Source organism: Sciurus vulgaris (genome assembly GCF_902686455.1).
Source record: "Sciurus vulgaris genome assembly, chromosome: X".
Classification (NCBI taxonomy): Eukaryota; Metazoa; Chordata; class Mammalia; order Rodentia; family Sciuridae; genus Sciurus; species Sciurus vulgaris.
The window spans coordinates 91,978,605-91,994,649 of record NC_136471.1 but is presented as its reverse complement, the minus strand read 5'-3'; the positions used below and the strand labels follow the sequence as shown (position 1 = coordinate 91,994,649).

Sequence of the window (16,045 nt, the reverse complement as noted above, 5' to 3'; positions counted from 1 at the left end):
TTTGTGGTACTGGGGATTGAATATGGGGGAACTCCATCACCAAGCTACACCCCCAGCCACCTTCCTTTTATTGAGACATGGTTTTAACCAAGTTGCCCGAACTGGCCTGAAACTTGCATTCCTATTGCCACAGTCTCCTGAATCACTGTGATTACAGGTGTGTGCCACCATACCCACCTCAGCAGGGGACTTCTCATCTCCAAAACAGGGAAGACCACAGAGAAAATGGAGGAGAAGTCTTAAACATTTACTCCTACATGAACCCCAGGGCAAGATGTCCATCAGCACCTCCTTCTCTGTGTATTGTGGACAGCTGGAAGGAGCTTTGGGCCAGCTCTACCTCTTCCTCCAGAAGGGTCCTGATTTTAGCCAGTGAAATTTAGGGTTTTCTGCAGATGACATCAATCTTCCTCTTCTCTTCCTCCACTTTCCCTACCATGAGCTCATTTCTTTGGTTAAAGAGAGATCCTCATATTTTTACTCTTCCTTTTCTGAAGTTTGCATTATAGGTTTTTATTTTTCTCAAGATGCACTGGCTCTGCAGCCTGGACCATGGACAGTAAGGCTATAGCTTGGCCAATCGTGAGGGCATAGGCAAAAATCCTGAAGGCACTGGGATCAATTTCAACAGAAGACCACCAACTCCTCCCAACTACACCCTAGCCAGCATCTAGTTCTTCCTGTGGACAGCCCTTTTTAGGGTCTGAATGCTCAGTGGACAGCCTCTACATGGAGTAAATAGATGGCCCAATCATCCTTGGATGAGAGACAGGAAAGAAGGGTCCCTCAGATGAGGAAGATGCAGAAAATCTACAAGAGGCTTGAGGGGATGTATGGCTGTGGATTGAAAGGCACCCCACTCACCACCTGACAACTGACCTGCTGTACTGCTGCAGACTCAGCTCCTAGCTTCTATAGGGATCAATTTCCTCACCTACATAATGGGAATAATTGCATTCCCAGCATGCAGAGGATGCTCACGTGTGGAGGGGAGCTGAAACAATGAGAAAGCAGTCCTGGTCCAAGAGAAGGAGAGGGTCAGAGTCAGTGGGGAAGGACTGACGTGGGCAAATTCAGGCATCATCAGGGGCTGGCTTCTGGGAAGTACTCAGGGCAACCAGGCAGAAGGGAAATCTGAGGCTATGATGAGAACCATGGGCCCAGGACCAGGTGAGGTCATCTCTGTAGTGCTCTGAAGCAAACACCCTCAAGGTTATGGGCTCCTTTTTGTTTGTTCTTGTCTCCGCCCACAAGGAAACCAGATGAGTTCAGTGAGCTAACTGTCGCAGTGGTTACTGAAACCCAAATGCCAGTAGAGCTGTGAGCCATCATCACAATAGCCACCAGGAGAACACTTGTGTAATTTATCCAGTAGTGGTTCCCAGAGTCTGAGATGATGCTGATGACATGTCATTATTTCTCATTACCACAGTTTATTCAGTAATTCTTCTACTGGATGATAAGTATTTATATTCTTGCCATGATAAATCAGTTGTGATGAGCTTTCCCATACAATAATGTTCAAATAGTAATCCTATTTTTAATAGCTAAAAACTGGAAACAACCCAATTATACACCTATAAGAAAACGCATAAATGAATGTGTCAGATTCACACCATGGATTACTGAACTTCTATGAAAAGGAATGAAACAAGCCACAGAAAGAAATAATGTTAAGTGAAAGAAACCAGATACAAATTAAAATATGCTATGCCATTCCCTGTATATTTGACTCAAAAGCAAACAAAAGTCATGTTTAGGCATACAAACACTTGAGTTAAACAATTTTATACAAAGCAGGGATTCTTGCCTGCCCAATAGGCAATTTAAAAAAAAAATACAGTAGTGTTGGCATTTGAGACACAGTTCTACGTATTACAGCAAATGTATACATTTATATAAATACCACCACAATCAATATACAGAACTTTTGTATCATTCCAAAATATCCCCTGGGTTCTTCTTGCTGTATAGTCACTCCCTTCCTCTACCCCTTAAGCTCTGGCCACCAGGCAACAATTGATCTGTTCTTCATCACTATACTCTTCCTTTGAAAGAATGTCTTCCATCAGCCAGGTGCAGTGACATAGGCCTATAAAACCAGCTGCTTGGGAGGCTGAGGCAGGAGGATCATGAGCTCAAAGTCAGCCTCAGCAACAGCAATGTGCTAAGCAACTCAGTGAGACCCTATCTCTAAATAAAATACAAAATAGGGCTGGGGATGTGGCTCAGTGGTCAAGTGCCCCTGAGTTCAATTCCTGGTACCAAAAACAAAAAAGAATATCCTATATCACATCCAAAATCTAATCAAAGCTGCTATTGTTTTTTTTACTAAAGGCATCAACCACCTCATCCTCTGAAGCTGCAGCCAGCCAATATGTCAAATGTTCTTTTTATAAAAATTCTATAATGGAGCAAATTCTTAAGAATTCAATATCATTAGTATTACTGATAATGAGCTGCCCTATGATAGAAGGGATAGTATTCATACCTAAATTATTAAATACTACTTTGCATATAAATTATCACAGTTTCTTTAACATTAAGAATATCCAGCAGGGTAACTTACATTTGTTCTTAGCATTGTAATGACTATTGATAACTTCACTTGCTATACCTAAATTCTTATTGTTAGAGTTTTATACTATAGAAAAAAAGCATAAGTACAGCTATAAATACTGATTTTTAGACATGTGAAAAATAATAATTGTCAGATAATCCTTTAAAGACAAATCTCAATTTCAATTGTGTACAGTGGAAAGCATAAGACTTAAGTAGGACACAAAACTTTGATTATAAGATAATTTCATTCCCCAACACGTTCTCCATTTAAAAAATATTTATTTCTCTTAAAAACAGAATATCCTCCAAATGGAATAATTCACCCTGAAGTCTTTTGAGATTGCTTTCCTTATTCGGCATAGTGCCTTTGAGTTTTGTTCAAGTTGTCAAAATATATCAATAGTGCATTCTTATTGTTTTCAGTGATGTTCTACTGTATGAATATACCAAATTGTATTTTTTTATTCATCCATGAAGGAAATTTGGGTTCTTTCTAGCTTGGGATGATTATGAATAGAGCTGCCATAAACATGCATGCATGGTTTTTGTGTGAACTTAAATTTTCTTTCATCTAGGGTACACATCCTAGATTTCTAATTTTTCCAAAACCATTATGGAAAAGACTAGCCCCTTTTCATTGAATCCCCACAAAACTATGGCCAGTTTTTTTTTGTTTGTTTGTTTTCCCTACTTAATAACTTTATTTTTTTTATTAATAATGTATTTTTTTATTGTAAACATATGGGATACATATTGTTTGTTTGTACATGGCATAAAGGCATACCACTTGTGTAATCATAAATTTACATACAGTAATGTTGTTTGATTCATTCTGTTATTTTTTCCCTTCCCCCAACCCCTCCCACCCCTCTTTTCCCTCTATACAATCCTTCCTTCCTCCATACTTGCCCCCCTCCCTAACCCTAACTCTAACCCTAACACTAACCCTTCCCTCCACCCATTATATGTCATCATCCACTTATTAGCGAAATCATTCGTCCTTAGGCTTTTTGAGATTGGCTTATCTCACTTAGCATGATAGTCTCCAATTTCATCCATTTGCCTGCAAATGCCATAATTTTATCATTCTTTATGGTGGAGTAATATTCCATTGTATATATATATACCACAGTTTCTTTATACATTCATCAATTGAAGGACATCTAGGTTGGTTCCACAGTCTGGCTATTGTGAATTGAGCAGCTATGAACATTGATGTGGCTGTATCTCTATAGTATGCTCATTTTAAGTCCTTTGGGTATAGGCCAAGGAGTGGGATAGCTGGGTCAAATGGTGATTCCATTCCAAGTCTCCTAAGGAATCTCCACACTGCTCTCCAGAGTGGCTGCACTAATTTGCAGCCCCACCAGCAATGTATGAGTGTACCTTTCTCCCCACATCCTCGCCAACACCTGTTGTTGCTCGTATTCCTGATAATCGCCATTCTAATTGGGGTGAGATGGAATCTTAGGGTGGTTTTGATTTGCATTTCTCTTATTACTAGAGATGTTGAACATTTTTCCATATGTTTGTTGATTGCTTGTAGATCTTCTTCTGTGAAGTGTCTATTCATTTCCTTAGCCCATTTGTCGACTGGATTATTTGTATTCTTAGTAGAGTTTTTTGAGTTCTTTATAGATTCTGGAGATTAGTACTCTATCTGAAGTATGACTGGCAAAGATATTCTCCCACGCTGTAGGCTCTTTCTTCGCATTGCTGATAGTTTCCTTTGCTGAGAGAAAGCTTTTTAGTTTGAATCTATCCCAGTTATTGATTCTTGCTTTTATTTCTTGTGCTATGGGAGTCCTGTTAAGGAAGTCTGGTCCTAAGCCGACATGCTGAAGATTTGGACCTACTTTTTCTTCTATAATCTGCAGGGTCTCTGGTCTGATTCCGAGGTCCTTAATCCATTTTGAGTTTAGTTTCGTGCATGGTGAGAGATATGGGTTTAGTTTCATTCTGTTGCATATGGATTTCCAATTCTCCCAGCACCATTTGTTGAAGAGGCTATCTTTTCTCCATTGCATATTTTTGGCACCTTTGTCTAGTAGGAGAAAATTGTATTTATTTGGGTTTGTGTCCGTGTCCTCTATTCTGTACCATTGATCTACCTTTCTATTTTGGTACCAATACCATGCCGTTTTGGTTACTATTGCTTTCTGGTACAGTTGAAGATCTGGTATTGCAATACCCCCTGTTTCACTCTTCCTGCTAAGGATTGCTTTAGCTATTCTGGGTTTCTTCTTCTTCCAGATGAATTTCATAATTGCTTGCTCTATTTCTGTAAGGTATGTCATTGGGATTTTAATTGGAATTGCATTGAATTTGTATAGCACTTTAGATAGTATGGCCATTTTGAAAATATTAATTCTTCCTATTCAAGAACATGGAAGATCTTTTCATCTTCCAAGGTGTTCTTTAATTTCTTTCTTTAGTGTTCTGTAGTTCTCATTGTAGAGGTCTTTCCCCTCTTTTGTGAGATTGATTCCCAAGTATTTTATTTTTTTCGAGGCTATTGTGAATGGGATAGTTTTCCGAATTTCTCTTTCTGAAGATTCATCACTTATGTATAAAAATGCGTTGGATTTATGGGCATTGATCTTGTAACTTGCTACTTTACTGAATTCACTTATGAGTTCTAAGAGTTTTCTGGTGGAATTTCCAGGTTCCTCTAAATATATAATCATGTCATCAGCGAACAGGGATAGTTTGAGTTCTTCTTTTCCAATTCGTATCCCTTTAATTTCTTTGGTTTGTCTAATTGCTCTGGCTACAGTCTCAAGAATGATGTTAAATAGAAGTGGTGAAAGAGGGCATCCCTGCCTTGTTCCAGTTTTTAGGGAAAATGCTTTCAGTTTTTCACCATTTAGAATGATATTAGCCATGGGCTTAGCATAAATGGCCTTTACAATGTTAAGGAATGTTCCCACTATCCCTATTTTTTCTAGTGTTTTGAGCATGAAAGGGTGCTGTATTTAATCAAATGCTTTTTCTGCATCTATTGAAATAATCATGTGATTCTTGACTTTAAGTCTATTGATATGGTGAATTACATTTATTGATTTCCGGATGTTGAACCAACCTTGCATCCCTGGGATGAAACCCACTTGATCATGGTGCACTATCTTTTTAATATGTTTTTGTATGCGATTTGCTAAAATTTTGTTGAGAATTTTTGCATCGATGTTCATTAAGGATATTGGTCTGAAATTTTCTTTCCTTGATGAGTCTCTGTCTGGTTTAGGTATCAGTGTGATATTGGCTTCATAGAATGAGTTTGGGAGGGTTCCCTCCTCTTGTATTTTATGGAATACTTTGAGAAGTATTGGAATGAGCTCTTCTTTAAAGGTTTTGTAGAACTCGGCTGAGAACCCATCTGGTCCTGGACTTTTCTTTGTTGGTAGGCTTTTGATGACTTCTTCTATTTCAGTACTTGAAATTGGTCTATTTAAATTGTGTATGTCCTCCTCATTCAGTTTAGGCAATTCGTATGTCTCTAGAAACCTGTTGATGTCTTCGAAATTTTCTATTTTGTTGGAGTATAGATTTTCAAAATAGCTTCTAATTATGTTTTGTATTTCAATCCTGTCTGTTGTGATATTTCCTTGTTCATTCCGAATTTTAGTGATTTGGGTTTTCTCTCGTCTTCTCTTTGTTAGTGTGGCTAAAGGTTTATCAATTTTGTTTATTTTTTCGAAGAACCAACTATTTATTTTGTCAATTTTTTGTATTGTTTCTTTTGTTTCAATTTCATTGATTTCAGCTCTGAGTTTAACTATTTCCTGTCTTCTACTACTTTTGGTGCTGGTCTGTTCTTCTTTTTCTAGGGCTTTGAGCTGTAGTGTTAGGTCATTTATTTGTTGATTTTTACTTCTTTTATTAAATGCGCTCCATGAAATAAATTTCCCTCTAAGTACTGCTTTCATAGTGTCCCAGAGATTTTGATATGATGTTTCTTTGTTCTCATTTACCTCTAAGAATTTTTTAATTTCCTTCCTAATATCTTCTGTTATCCATTCATCATATAATAGCATATTGTTTAATCTCCAGATGTTGGAATAGTTTCTGTGTTTTACTCCCTTTCATTTATTTCTAACTTCAATCCATTATGATCTGATAGAATACATGCTAGTGTCTCTATCTTCTTGTATTTGCTAACATTAGCTTTGTGGCCTAATATATGGTCTATTTTAGAGAAGGATCCATGTGCTGCTGAGGAGAAAGTGTATTCACTCTTGGATGGATGGTATATTCTATAAATGTCCGTTAAGTCTAAATTATTGATTGTGTTATTGAGGTCTATGGTTTCTTTGTTCAATTTTTGTCTGGAAGATCTGTCCAGTGGTGAGAGAGGCCTGTTAAAATCACCTAGTATTATTGTGTTATGGTCTATTTGGTTTCTGAAATTCAGAAGGATTTGTTTGACATACATGGATGAGCCACTGTTTGGAGCATAGATGTTTATGATTGTTATATCTTGCTGATTTATGCTTCCCTTAAGCAGTATGAAATGACCTTCTTTATCCCTTCTGACTAACTTTGGCTTGAAGTCCACAATATCGGAAATGAGGATGGATACTCCAGCTTTTTTGCTGAGTCCATGTGCATGGTATGTTTTTCCCCATCCTTTCACCTTTAGTCTATGGGTATCTTTTTCTATGAGGTGAGTCTCTTGCAGGCAACATATTGCTGGATCTTTCTTTTTAATCCAATCTGCCAGTCTATGTCTTTTGATTGATGAATTCAGGCCATTAACATTCAGGGTTATTATAGAGATATGATTTGGTTTCCCGGTCATTTGGTTCATTTTTTATTTGTTTGACACAACTTGTTTCCTCCTTTATTTGACAATTCCTTTAGGATAATTCCTCCCTTTGCTGATTTGCTTCTTTGTTTTTCATCTCTTCCTCATGGAATATTTTGCTGAGAATGTTCTGTAATGCTGCCTTTCTTTTTGTAAATTCTTTTAGCTTTTGTTTATCATGGAAGGATTTTATTTCATCGTCAAATTTGAAGGTAAGTTTTGCTGGGTATGAGATTCTTGGTTGGCAACCATTTTCTTTCAGGGCTTGAAAAATGTTGTTCCAGGCCCTTCTATCTTTTAGGGTCTGGATTGAAAAATCTGCTGATATCCGTATTGGTTTCCCCCTGAATGTAATTTGGTTCTTTTCTCTCACAGCCTTTAAAATTCTGTCTTTATTCTGTATGTTAGGTATTTTCATTATACTGTGCCTTGGTGTGGGTCTGTTGTAATTTTGTGTATTTGGAGTCCTATAAGCCTCTTGAACTTGATTTTCCATTTCATTCTTCAGATTTGAGAAATTTTCTGATATTATTTCATTGAATAGATTGTTCATTCCTTTGGTATGTTTCTCTAGGCCTTCCTCAATCCCAATAATTCTTAAATTTGGCCTTTTCATGATATCCCATAGTTCTTGTAGATTCTGTTCATGATTTCTTACCATCTTCTCTGTTTGTTCAACTTTGTTTTCAAGGTTAAATATTTTGTCTTCAATGTCTGAGGTTCTGTCTTCCACGTGTTCTATCCTACTGGATATGCTTTCTATGGAGTTCTTAATTTGGTTTATTGTTTCCTTCATTTCAAGGATTTCTGTTTGGTTTTTTTTCAATATCTCTAACTCTTTATTGAAATGCTCTTTTGCTTCCTGTATTTGCTCTTTTAACTGTTGATTGGTGCGATCATTCAATGCCTGCATTTGCTCTTTCATCTCATCGTTCAGTGCGTGCATTTGCTCTTTCATCTCATCATTCAGTGTGTGCATTTGCTCTTTCATCTCATCGTTTGCTTCTCTGATCATTTTAATTATGTACATTCTGAACTCCTTTTCTGTCATTTCTTCTGCCATGCTGTCATTGGGTTTTATTGATGTAACATCTAGATTTGTTTGTGGCATTTTTTTTCCTTGTTTTCTCATATTGTTCAGGTATCAGTGGACCACTGAGATATTGCAGATTTCCTCTATTGACTTACAATGTCCTTGAAGATTTCTATATATATATCCCCTCTTAGCCATCAGTAGGCTGAAGTCTTGGAGGAAGTTGATAATGTGGTGCTCCACAAGGAAGCTGCCTCTCTAGGAGTGGTGGACTTCAGGTGGCGTATATTCCCTGCTAGTGGGCAGATGTGCCTCCACTTGTTGACCAATGGTCATCCAAAGGGGACCTAGGCTGCGGGCTGAGGCAAGGCCTGTTTGGGCCTGAGTCTCTGGTTTTACCGTCCTTTTGGGGAAACCTCACCCACCAGGGAAGACTCACCCAGTGGGGAGGTCTCGCTGGTCAGTTCCCTCCTAGAGGTTCCCCTCAATTTACATCTACCGCCTGGGCTGGGCTGCCTTCCTCTGCAAAGTTCCCAGGGGCCCGGCCCCACCTCCTGGGCCTGGGAGCCTCACCCTTCGCAGATGAATCTCCTTAGGCTGCCCCTCCTCAGAGAATCTGCCCGCAGGCCTGGAACCTTCACTCCGCCCTAAGCGTGTCTCTGTGCGGCTCTTCCACCAAGAAGCCTCCTAGATCCTGTGACCCTGCTCTGCACCGAATCGCCTAGCTACGCGGCCCCTCCTCTGAGCAGCCACCTGGGGGCCCGTACAATCGCTCTGCGTCCCAGAGACCCGCCACACGCCTCTTCCTCCAGACAGCCGCCCAGTATTCCGGTGCGGTCACTAGGAGTCCGAGCAACTCACTGTGTGCCTCCTCCTCCCACCAACCGCCCGTAGCCCTGGGCAATCACTCCGAGTCGAAGTGACCCGCCCCGTTCCTCCTCCTCCTCCAGGTAACCCCCCGGGTGTTCAGGATCGGTCGCTCTGAGTGGCTCTGAATCCACGTGACCCACTGCACGCCTCCTCTGGGCAGCCGCCCGGACCTCTGGTGCAGCCACTTGAGACCAAGCGACCCACCGCGCTCCTCCTCCAGGCAGCCCCCCTGTGTTCAGGGAGCGGTCGCTTTAAGTCCAAACAACTCACCACTCGCCTCCTCCTCTAAGCAGCCGCCTGGAGCTCTAATGCAGTCACTGCGAGTCCAAACGACCCGCCACACTCCTCCTCCTCCTCCTCCTCATCCTCAGGGCAGGCCCCGGTGTTCAGAAGTGGTCTGAGTCCAAACAGCTCGCCACGCAGCTCCTACTCTGGCAACCGCCTGTAGCTCTGGTGTAGTCACTCCGAATCCAAGCGGCCGCACTCCTTCTCCTCCTCCTCCTCCTCGTCCTCAGGGCAGGCCCCAGGGTTCAGAAGCGGTCGCTCTAAATCCAAACAGCTCGCCGCGCGGCTTCTCCTCTGGCAACTGCCTGTAGCTCTGGTGCAGTCACTCCGAATCCAAGCAGCCACACTCCTCCTCCTCCTCCTCAGGGCAGGAGTGTTCAGAAGTGGTCACTCTGAGTCCAAACAGCTCTCCTCGCCGCTCCTCCCCTGGGCAGCCGCCGGAGCCCCAGTGGTTGCTCCGAGTCCCAGCACTGTGCTGAGCGGCCTCCTTTACGACACTCCCAGTTGTCCGTGTTCACTGCTCCAGCGGGGGGAGGGGCGTCTCTCCGGCAGCTCTACTTCACAAAGTTTCCTGCGTTCCAGGACTACCGCCCCATCCGGGACGCCTCCCCAATGGGAGAGACTCACCGGCTGCTTTGAGTTGGTCCAAAGTCTCTCAATATCTCCTCTTTTGACTCCTGAGTCCTGGAGCAACATGAAATGCAGCCACCCTCTAGGCCGCCATCTTGAAACCTCCTTATGGCCAGTTTTTTATACAAAGGTATATGTATCTTTCAGCTATATGTAACACTGTCACAATTATTCCAGTATAAATCTTGAATTATGTACAATATTGATTAGCAGGCATGAGTGGCAAGCATGAGCTTGCTCCCTTGTGTTAAGAAAGTGGTTAGTCTTTCTCTACTGAGTGTAATATAAGATGTAGATTTTTTTGTAGTTTCTCTATATCAATTTAAAGTTTCCTTGTACTCCCAGTCTATTTAGATGTTTGTTTGTTTGAAGAAACTATACAAAAAAAAGTTCCAAAACTCACATAAACGATGATAGATGAGGAGATGTAAATATGTTTGAATTGGGCTCAGACAAATGAACACATTACAGACTCATAAGTGGCTACTCTGAAAAGTAGAGAACCCCTTGAGTGTTACAATGATGCACCTTTGGTTCTAGTCTGCTTACTGAGCATCATGTAATTTGCCTTTTTCACTGCAGTGATATAAGAAATAAAGATAAAGGTGGTACAGTTTTCCTCAGCTTTGGGTGGTGGCTGCTGCTGGGCTTCAGCTTCCAGTTCACGGAAGGCAAGGCGGATGGACAGCGGCCCCGGAACCCTGGCCCCGCCGCCCACAGCCACACGTCCACCCGCCCGCTGCTTCTCAAGTCCACAGCTTCTTGTCTCAGCGCTCGGCCTCTGCCGCGGCCCCGCGAGCGGCCCAGATGCAGGCCATCAAGTGTGTGGTGTTGGGAGACGGGAATGTATGCCGTTTACTATGCTTCCATTGAACTGTGATGGCATGATACATGAATTTAAGTTCTTCATAAATCGTCTGTGTTTTTGAGCGCTGTAGGTAAAACTTGCCTACTGATCAGTTATACAACCAATGCATTTCCTGGAGAGTATATCCCTACTGTTTTTGACAACTATTCTGCCAATGTTATGGTAGATGGGAAACCAGTGAATCTGGGCTTATGGGATACAGCTGGACAAGAAGATTATGACAGATTGCGCCCCCTCTCCTATCCACAAACAGATGTTTTCTTAATTTGCTTTTCCCTTGTGAGTCCTGCATCATTTAAAAATGTCCGTGCAAAGTGGTAGCTGGAAGTACGACACCCCTGTCCCAACACTCCTATCATCCTAGTGGGAATGAAACTTGATCTTAGGGATGATAAAGACACAATTGAGAAACTGAAGGAGAAGAAACTGACTCCCATCACCTATCCACAAGGGTTAGCCATGGCTAAGGAGATTGGTGTTGTAAAATACCTGGAGTGCTCAGCACTCACACAGCGAGGTCTCAAGACAGTGTTTGATGAAGCTATCCGAGCAGTTCTCTGCCCACCTCCTGTCAAGAAGAGGAAGAGAAAATGCCTGCTGTTGTAAATGTCCAAGTCTCTCATTCTCGGTCCTGCCCCTTGGAACCTTTGTACGCTTTGCTCAAAAATGGTGGAGCCTTCGCGTGCAATGCCAAGTTTTTGTTACAGATTAATTTTTCCATAAAACCATTTTGAACAAAAAAAAAAGACAAAGGTGGTACAGATATCAGGAAATGCCAGTATAGCAAATATTTTCACATCTTGAGGGACACAGAACACTAAGCTCTATTAACTTTAACTGAGAAAAAACTGGAAACCAAGGTCCTGCCTGTCATTCATGCTTCAGATGATGCCTAAAAAATAAAAAGGAACACAGATTTATCAAGAAAATACATTCATGATAGCACATTGCTACTTATCAAATATTTTTCAGTATAAATGATTTTACTATTAATTTTCTTGATGTCTTTGTTTCTTCTCTGATTAATAAAGTACTGGATGCTCTTTGTAGGAAATCACAAAATATAGAAGAATAGAACAAGAGTCATCATCCACAATTTCACACTTGAGGTAAACAATTGGTTGCTCCTCTATCCATTCCCTTTTATAACTCATTCATCTCTTAAGTTATATACATATATTAAAACATCATATTGTACACCATGAACATATTCCATTGTCATTTATCAATTTAAATTTTAAAAAGAAAGAAAATAAATATAGTAAAATTCATTAGCAATCTTGAGGAAACATATAGTCAGGGAGATTATTCTTCATGCAGGGTTAATAGTCTTTATATGAACAACCACAAAAAACCCCCACAAAATGAAAAAAAATTAAAGCACTATGAAAATGAAAAGATAAATAAGTAAAGTTTAAGATACAAAGTTAGCCACAAAATAGTTCAAATTACATTAGAATATTTTTAAATATTCTAGTAATTTTAAATGAAAAATAAAAACAGATAAAACATTATATTAGTGAACACTTAAGTGTTTTATTTAAAAACAGGGAATGTTCATAGATATAATTCATAAGGATGTGATGAAATGGAACTTTTAAAAAAAATCACCCATTGCTGAGGTGCTGCAATCTGTTCCTCAGCCGTGCGCGGCAGCCAGCAGATCTGGGTCTCATGGCTAAGAGTGACTGGTCAATTGAATCCAAACAGAGGAGCAGGAGGACTCTGGCATCTAGCATCAGCTGCAGTGGTGTCCCGAGTAGCAGCAGAATTCCAGAAGCCTCTGGCAGTCTCTCTGCCAAGACTAGGTCCCAGCCCCCACCCTCCCTGCAACATTGGTGTTGTCTGGGGGTAAACAGTCAAGTAAAATCACACTGGGTAATCAGCGTGGATGTGATCCCTGTGAAAGGTTTGCTCTCATGAACAAGTGATGAGAAGGTTGATCGATTTGTTGTGGCAGCCCCAGTCCTACTGCACGGACATAGAATGTTTTCAGGAATTACCAGGATGTTCTGGTGACAATGGCAGTATTACTATGATCTTGATGTCCTGGATGGTTTTTGCAGTGATCCTGTTCTTGTTGAGACCTCCTAAGGGATTAGTTAAGAAAACCAACCAGTCCTCATAATGGACAGGATCCACCAGCTGCTCCTGTGGACTATTTTTGTGATATGGGAAGTGAAAATAATTAACACCTTGCAAAACCAGATGAACTAAGATGACCAGAGTACTCCTAACCCTATTAGTATAAGGCCCCAACACCCCCCTTCTTAGAGCCACACCTTGGCAATATGGTGTATATCCTGCTTCTCTTCCGGGATATCAGTTTCCCACCAGCACGGCCCTGCATCCTATCGCTCTCTATCACCCTGCCTCAAACCCTGCTTCATCCCCCAGCAACAGGGCTTGCCCAATCACCTACTGCCCCGTCCCACAGCTTAGCCTATGAGATCTTTCTCCACTCTATAAAAGCATGCACATTCTCTGAATAAAGCGGAACTTCTCCGGTGGACTGGCAGTTGGTGTCTCCTCGTTCTTTCAATTAGAACTGTTTTTCCTTTTATATCTGTAATATTGGATGGTACAGTTTTCAGGAGCTTCTAGAAATTTTACGTGCAAACTTATTTTTGCTTCCTGTGTTATCACCAGGAACCAATATTTGAGTAAATGATTATATTTAGAAAGTTAGGTGGGGCTTTTTTGGTTGCCCTAAACATTCCACACACTCTGTTTGTAACTGTGATCATAATTTTTGGGTGATTTGTCACCTGATTGGAGGAAATTTTAGTTTTCTGCATTTAAATATTTTAAGTAGTTCTGATAAGTTTTTATGGTTTTTTTCTTCATAAGGTATTTATAGAATTATTTGGGATTATCTGGGATTATATGAAAGAAAATGAGAACCACATGGTATTTACACTTACTTCCATAGTTTATGAGTAGGTGGCAGTTTTCTCTAGTTCTTGGGACTGTGACAACTCTTGGAATATTTACAAATTATAGCTGAAATCTATATAACTTATTGCAGATGATTTATGTGGCTAGAATGGGAAAAGGAAAATGAAATTCTTAATAATTTTGTACTCTCATTAAAATTGTCTAATGTTAAGAATCTTTGTTTTTTTGTGGTGCTAGGCATTGAACCCAGGGCCTAGTACATGCTAGGCAAGTGCTCTACCCATGAGCTATCTCCCCAACCTGAGAATACTATAAATAAACATGACTAATCAATACAGTAGATGATTTAGAGTCCAATATATGATATTTACAAGCCACTATACCCTAGCCTTACAAGGTTCATTAAAGGAGGGGGAAAAGTCCATTCTTTCTGCCTTTGACAGGAATAATCTATCTAATAATAACTTAAGCTATAATTTATTTTTTAAATGAGTGCCTCTATTTTTTAAATGAGTGTCAAGAAGCCTCTCTTCTATTTGGACACTTCCCTGTTAAAGTGAAAATTTCTTACATATATATTGGGGCTTACTAGCTTACTAACATTTGAATGCCTATTTACACTTTTTTATTTGAAGGAAGGAAATTTTGAAACTTTTATTATCCTTCCAAATTCAAAAAAATTTTAATGGGGTCTTGGTGTATTCCAAGGAAAAAGGAGGAAAATGAGAAACAATCGAGAATATTTTTCTCACTCTTTACCTCATTCCAATTTGGTAATGGGATGGACTGGGGTGGAAAGGAACATTGATATAAGTTAATTTTGAAATGCATACAAATGTAAAAGGTTACATTATTTTTGCTCAGTTTGGCAAAAAAGTAAATACAAATGGCATTTAAAAATATCAGTACAACCCACATGGTTATTGAATGTTTTCCCTTAACAAGTGATTACATATGATTTATGGGGCTAGAAGATATTTTTTATCAATATAAGAATTTTCACCCCCTAGGTCAGTCTAGGTTTTCATTATACAGATCTGAGAAACTATTTGTGTGAACTAAATAAACTTCTCTATATTATTATATTGTTTAATAGTCTCTGATATGATTCTGTGACACCCATAGGGTGTTTCCCCCTTTATTATGATTACGTTGTAGGTCATCAACATTGTAAAGGCATAATTTCATTATATAATCCAATATTGACTGCTTGCATTTCTCCTTGTGCATCTTAGTTTTGTGCTCAACTTCATGAAATACTAACAAACTCTTAATTACTTATCCTTACATAGGTTAAGTATAAATCACCCATTGATGAGTTTTTTGTTGTAATGTTCCATATTTTATAATTTGTCAGCAAGTAACATAAAACACTCTTAAAATGCAAAGCATATTTTAACTATGTTTGCCAATAATTTGTAATAATATAGAAATATTTATAATATAGTGTATATAATTACATAAACATGGGTCCATTCAAGAAGGATATAGCAGACCTGGGGTTGTAGCTCAGTGGTAGAGCACTTGCCTAGCATATGTGAGGCACTGGATTCAATCCTCAGCACCACATAAAAATAAATAAATAAAATAAAGGTATTGTTTCCACCTGCAGTTTTAAAAAAATTTAAAAAGATATCAGTCTTCCAGATATTTTCAACTCAAGTATGCTCTCTTAATGATTGCAAGTTACATTGCTAACCACAGATTGAAAAATAGTAAAGTATTTCACAAAACATTTTCAAGGGTTAATAAGTGCTGCTATAGAAGTATATGCAAAGTACCTAAGAATGCAACTTGATTCTCCTCCTGGGGTTTTCCATGTCCTTAGACATAAAGATCATCTTTGACATGGGTCTCTTCGTCTCCCACAACATGTATAATTACAAGTGAAATCTAAGTTATATCTATGAATAAAACAGCATTTGTTTTACAAGTGGTTAAGTGTCACTTGGATAGACAAGAGCTTAAATACAAAAGGGCCAGCAGATGCCTGTGATCTCTTGTTCACTTTGTCATCCTATAGAGACTGCTTGGACTGGAGTATATTTGAATATAATTTGTTGTTCTGCTATAGCAAAGGGACTTCCAAATCCAT

The 16,045-nt window shown here is 39.7% G+C and overlaps 1 pseudogene across 1 annotated transcript; it reads left to right on the top strand.

Moving 5' to 3' along the window:
• The first annotated feature begins 10,594 nt into the window (after nt 1-10,594).
• LOC306651129 (ras-related C3 botulinum toxin substrate 1-like) lies at nt 10,595-16,039 on the top strand (annotated as a pseudogene). The gene is made up of 3 exons: nt 10,595-10,611; nt 10,767-11,005; nt 11,087-16,039. The product of its transcript is annotated as a ras-related C3 botulinum toxin substrate 1-like (transcript).
• Nucleotides 16,040-16,045: the final 6 nt, after the last annotated feature.